Raw genomic sequence first — 6,574 nt, 5'->3', positions numbered from 1 at the left:
ACTTTCCCGGATGTTCCCCCCTTCGCCGGTACCACCTACTGTCGCGTTAGGACACACCTAGCACCGCTCATTGTCATGTCGCGCATCGTCATGCTTATGTTTGCATTGTATTTACTGTTTCTTCCCCCCTCTTCTCTCCGGTAGACTACGAGACCGACACTGCTACTGCCCAGTTCGACTACGGAGTTGACGACCCCTCCTACTTGCCAGAGCATCCAGGCAAGCCCCCCCGCTTGATCACCAGATATCGCCTATTCTTCTCTATACTGCGTGCATTAGAGTAGTGTAGCATGTTACTGCTTTCCGTAAATCCTATACTGATGCATAGCCTGCCCTTGCTTCTACTGTTGTTACCTTTACCTGCAATCCTACATGCTTAGTATAGGATGCTAGTTTTCCATCAGTGGCCCTACATCCTTGTCCGTCTGCTGTGCTATACTATCGGGCCGTGATCACTTGGGCGGGGATCACGGGTATATACTTATATACTATATACATGACACATGTGATGACTAAAGTCGGGTCGGCTCGTAGGAGTACCCGCAAGTGGATCTTTGTGGCGGATCGACAGGGCAGGTTGAGACCGCCTAGGTGAGAGGTGGGCCTGGCCCTGGTCGACGTTCGCGGATACTTAACACGCTTAACAAGATCTTGGTATTTGATCTGAGTCTGGCCATTTGGTCTATACGCACTAGCCATCTACGCGGGAGTAGTTATGGGTATCCCGGCGTCGTGGTATCAGCCGAAGCTCTTTTTGACGTCAGCGACGGAGCGGCGCACGCCGGATTGGACTGGAATGCCACTAGGCTAGGTCTGCTTCCGGCTGCCCTCGCAACGTGCAGGTGTGCAATGGGCGATGGGCCCAGACCCCTGCGCGCATAGGATTTAGACCGGCGTGTTGACCTCTCGGTTGAGCCTAGGTGGGGCTGCGACGTGTTGATCTTCCGAGGCCGGGCATGACCCAGAAAAGTGTGTCCGGCCAAATGGGATCGAGCGTGTTGGGTTATGTGGGGCACCCCTACAGGGAAGTTTATCTATTCGAATAGTCGTGTCCCTCGGTAAAAGGACGACCCGGAGTTGTACCTTGACCTTATGACAACTAGAACCGGATACTGAATAAAATACACCCTTCCAAGTGCCAGATACATCCCGGTGATCGCTCTCTAACAGGGCGACGAGGAGGGGATCGCCGGGTAGGATTATGCTATGCGATGCTACTTGGAGGACTTCAATCTACTCTCTTCTACATGCTGCAAGATGGAGATGGCCAGAAGCGTAGTCTTCGACAGGACTAGCTATTCCCCTTTTATTCTGGCATTCTGCAGTTCAGTCCACTGATATGCCCCTTTACACATATACCCATGCATATGTAGTGTAGCTCCTTGCTTGCGAGTACTTTGGATGAGTACTCACGGTTGCTTCTCTCCCTCTTTTCCCCCTTTCCTTTCTATCTGGTTGTCGCAACCAGATGCTGGAGTCCAGGAGCCAGACGCCACCGTCGACGACGACACCTACGACACTGGAGGTGCCTACTACTACGTGCAGCCCGCTGACGACGACCAGGAGTAGTTAGGAGGATCCCAGGTAGGAGGCCTGCGCCTCGTTCGATCTGTATCCCAGTTTGTGCTAGCCTTCTTAAGGCAAACTTGTTTAACTTATGTCTGTACTCAGATATTGTTGCTTCCGCTGACTTGTCTGTGATCGAGCACTTGTATTCGAGCCCTCGAGGCCCCTGGCTTGTATTATGATGCTTGTATGACTTATTTATGTTTTAGAGTTGTGTTGTGATATCTTTCCGTGAGTCCCTGATCTTGATCGTACACATTTGCGTGCATGATTAGTGTACGGTCAAATCGGGGGCGTCACAGCTTGAGCCCATGTGCCGTTTCGGTAATCCTTGTTCCCAAGAAAGATGGTACATATCGCATGTGTTCCGATTGTCGTCCCATCAATGCTATCACCGTTAGATACCGTCACCCCATCCCATGCCTAGACGACATGCTAAATGAGCTTAGGGGAACCACAATATTCTCTAAGATTGACCTTAAGAGTGGCTACTATCAAATCCGCATACAAGAGGGTGATGAATGGAAAACCGCATTTAAGACCAAATTTGGCTTATACGAATGGCTTGTTATGCCAATGGGCTTATCCGAAGCACCCGGTACATTCATGCGCGTGATGCATTTTGTCCTTAGACCTTATATTGGCGTATTTGTTGTGGTCTACTTTGACGACATACTCGTGTTTAGCAAGTCGCTACAAGATCATGTGACACATCTTAGAACCGTTTGCAAACTCTTCGCGAAGAGAGACTCTATGCTAACATGGAGAAATGCAAATTTGGTGTTGATCATCTTGTTTTCCTAGGATTTGTCGTTTCTTCCAAGGGCGTGCATGTAAACGAAACCAAGATCAAAGCTATTAAAACGTGGCCACAACCAACAAACTTGCAACAAGTGCGTAGTTTTCTTGGCTTAGCCGGATTTTATGGTCGCTGTGTGAAGGATTTTAGCACCATTGCTTTACCTTTACATGCCTTGAGTAAGAAAAATGCATATTTTGTTTGGGGACCATCACATGATACCGCATTCAATGAGCTTAAGAATTTGCTTACGCATGCCCCTTTGCTTGCATTACCCAACTTTGATAAACCTTTTGAGGTCCATTGTGATGCTAGCGGTATTGGCATAGGAAGTGTGTTCATGCAAGAGAAGCGCCCCATAGCTTACTTTAGTGAAAAACTTTCTGGACCACAACTTAACTACCAATCTATGACAAAGAGCTATATGCTTTAGTGAGAGTCTTGCATGTTTGGGAGCATTATGTAACATCCCAATTTTTCAAATTTGGATGTTATACATAGGTCATCATATGCATATCATATTTTCATTTGCATTTGATTGTGATCCTAGATATCTTAACCAACTAAAGGACCCAAGGAGAGAGTTGGAGGTTTCAAAAAGTTTCATATTTGAATCTATTATATTGTTAAAACGATAGAAAACGTGCGGCTTAGATGTAATAATAGAAAAATAGTTAAAAACAAGGGAAACATTTGGGGCCGGGGCACCGGCCGAAGCTTCGGCCGGTCCAGTCCACGCGCGCAAGCCGCGACCCACTCGCGAGCAACCACGTGGCGCTGCGGATCCCGAACCACTCGGCCGATCGCGCGCAACCTCTGCGATCCCCTTCCATCGATCCCCTTCCCTACCTCAGTTAGCCGTCGCCGTTAGCCGCCCCCGCGCGGCCGTCCTCATCCCCGGTGGTCACCCGCGCCGGCCGTCCCCGTCGCCGTTCGCCGTCCTCACTCGCCGGCCCCGGCGGAAGCTGGAACCGCGTCGTGGCCTGCTGCAACCGGTGCCCAGGAGAGCTGCCATCATGGATGGCGAGCATGGTGACGGCGAGCTGCGAGGACGGCGGCGCTCGCGCTGCAGACATGGCGGAGGCATTGCAGAACCTGCCGCACGCCCTTATGCTACAACCGTTAACCAAAATGCTTCAAACCAAGATGAAAAAAGTTTCAACCAGATACATCAAAAGCTGCAAGCAGTCATTGCCATGGCGGAGTGCTACAACCCTTGACATAAAATGCTACAACCCTTGATGAAAAAGCTTCAACCCGAAACGATAGAGAAAGTATTAACCAAGGCTACTACAAAGAAAAAAGCTGCAACCGTTGATAAAAAAGCTTCAACCGTAGATGAAAAAAGCTACAACCATTGAAAAAGAAAGTTACAACCATACACTGCATAACCAGAAAAGTTGCATCCGTTGTAGAGAAAGCTTCAATCGTATGTGTGAAATGCTTCAACCTACAGTCAAAACTTTTCTGAAAACGATGGAAACTTTTTTCTTTTTCTTTTTTTGTGTTTGCTACAACCACGTCATTTTTTTGTTGCAATCGGCAACCACAGAAGCTACATACGGTTAACATTTTTGCTACAATGACGACGGCGGGCTGCAGCGGTAAGCTTTTTTGCTGGAAGCGATAAACTTTTTTGCTACAACCGGTGTCGTTTTTTGTTGGAACCAGCAAGAGCCTCGGGTGGGCACATGGCGTGGTACAACGCGAGCACAACGACAGGTGCTGCGGCTGGCGGTCGGCGCCACCGGAGATGCGGCGAGGGCGAGGACCGACGACGAGGACGGGCGGCGAGGGCGGGGTCCGGCGGCGACGAGGAAGACCGGCGAGGGCGGGGACCGGCGACGACGACGGGCGGCGAGGGCGGGGTCCGGCGGCGACGAGGAAGACTGGCGAGGGTGGGGACCGGCGACCACCGGAGGGGACAGGAGGCGCGGCACCGCGCTCCCCCGAACGGGACATGCGGATCCCCCCGAGGAAGAAGAGAGCTGGGGGCGATTTCTTTTTTTTTTTTTGCTCGGATCCAGCGTCTGCGTGACTCAAATCGAACGGCCCGGGCTGGACCGGCCGAAACTTTCGGCCGGCGCGCCGGCGCCTATAAGTGCCCTAAAAACAACGGCTATGATTTACATCATAAAAGTACGTATAAGCATGTCTCCATGTGCCATGCGTTTACAGCTAGCCTAAAACGGATGAGTCGGACTGAGAAAACCACAATGCTAGGCGAATCCATCGGACTAGCAAAACATGATTCATATGCATCAGGCAAGCTGTGTAGAGTCCGGACCCAATACACACACAAAAATAAAGAAAGTCAGGCAAGCTGGAGTGTCCGGCCACAACACATATCACATCGTAAGTGCTCTTTTTTTATTCAAGCATGCTAATTATTAACGATGACATCATGCTGACATCAGAAAAAGCTAGCAAGCATCAGCTTTTTTTTGCTCATTAGCCACATGCTTAGGGTCTAATTGGCACATAATTAAATGATTACGAGCATGTAGTGGAAGGAGACATAAGAAAGAAAATATGATATTGCAATTGAAACTAATAGTAGATGGATAAATTTGAAAGATTACCCTGCAAAAAAATTGAAATATTAATAAACATTATAAAAGCACAAACATAGGCGATTTTTTCTTTTGCGGCAGCACACATAGATGTTCAATATACAATAATTAAAATCTACACAGCGTCAAAATTTAGTGAACAAAAATTGCAAGAACGGTTGCATCGTGTGTTTTCTTTGGAGGTCTGTTTGTGCATAATTTGATATTGCTTCGATTGATTAGGAACATACATTACGGCGACGACTTAGGAAAATATGGCTGGGCAATCGGAGATACAGAAATTTTAAATTACAGTGTGAAATAAGGCATAGATAGGTGTTTAATATAAAATAATATAAATCATGTAGCTTCAAATATAAACTATGTAGCGCAAGACGACACGGCCCAACTCTGAGTTGGAAGACAATTTTTTTGCATAAGGCATATATGCTCAATAATTTTACATGAGGTATATACGGATTTCGGCATGGTGAGTCGTAATAAGGAGATAACGAAACAACAAAAAACTGTAAACCGAATAGAGTAAACCAGCCCTTTAATGAAACCTGGCGAAACATCCCATGCATGCAAGTGACGCTGCTAGAGAAGCACATGCGAAGATAGTCCAAACAATCATGAACTTTAAAAGGCCACCAATTTGTCGATTTAAGTTAAACAAACGTGCTCTCGGTTGATCATGGTTAGCTGTGATTATTGATTCTTATAATACATAGTACATAAATCTTTATGTTGTGGATAAAGACAGGTCCATCGTGATGGTCCAAAAGTGTCACGAACACATTTTTGGTTAAAAATGGTTTTACAAGACAAGCAATCCATCACAAGAAATCTCTTATTTTATAGTGTTCCCAAGTGTCAAAAATTACAAGCGGGATGACTTAATTAAGCAATGATTTGGCTTTGGCAATTAGTGCCCAGCTAAAAAGCTTTAATTTCGTCTCATCCTAAGTGAAAGCATTTAATTTGAATATCCCACGTATTTCTTCCAATAGCTGATATTGTTGGTATGGAGGCTCCATATTGTCGTATGTAAGGTTCAACTATTGAATAAAGAGAGATTAAAAACCAGTATTTGGCAACAATAGTGCACTTAATATAAATGTTTTTTATTATTTTTCTTCTACAATTTGTGATATACCATTGCTACTTTGATAGAAAAATTAAATCGGAACATTTGGCTGCTAGGGGAGATAATAAAAAAATAGGTAGCAAGTTATGATAACCGTAAAAAATAGTTGAGGAGACATTGAAGCATGTGGATCATGTATGATATAGTACTAAGAGAAAAACATAATCGCAATGCGGCAAGATAGAAGATTTTAACAATTTTAATGACATTCACCAATAATTATGGTGAGTTAGACTAAACAACATACATAACTATAGTAAGATGAGAAGACATCGAAGCACGTGGATCATGTAGGATATAGTACTAATAGGAAAACATAATTGCAATGTCGCAGGTGATGAGGCGGGGAATTAAATGGACAATAAAGTTCATATAAAGCCATGAATATTACATATTTCTAAGTACAATAAAAAATGTGACAAAGTATCAAGGAATGAGGCAAAAGAGTATTTGGTCTTACAAAGTGACACGTCCAGATGTTTGACACCAACATAGTACAAAATTGGA

The sequence above is a fragment of the Aegilops tauschii genome, chromosome 1 (assembly GCF_002575655.3).
Source record: "Aegilops tauschii subsp. strangulata cultivar AL8/78 chromosome 1, Aet v6.0, whole genome shotgun sequence".
Taxonomy (NCBI): Eukaryota; Viridiplantae; Streptophyta; class Magnoliopsida; order Poales; family Poaceae; genus Aegilops; species Aegilops tauschii.
Note: the sequence above shows the minus strand (reverse complement) of the source record.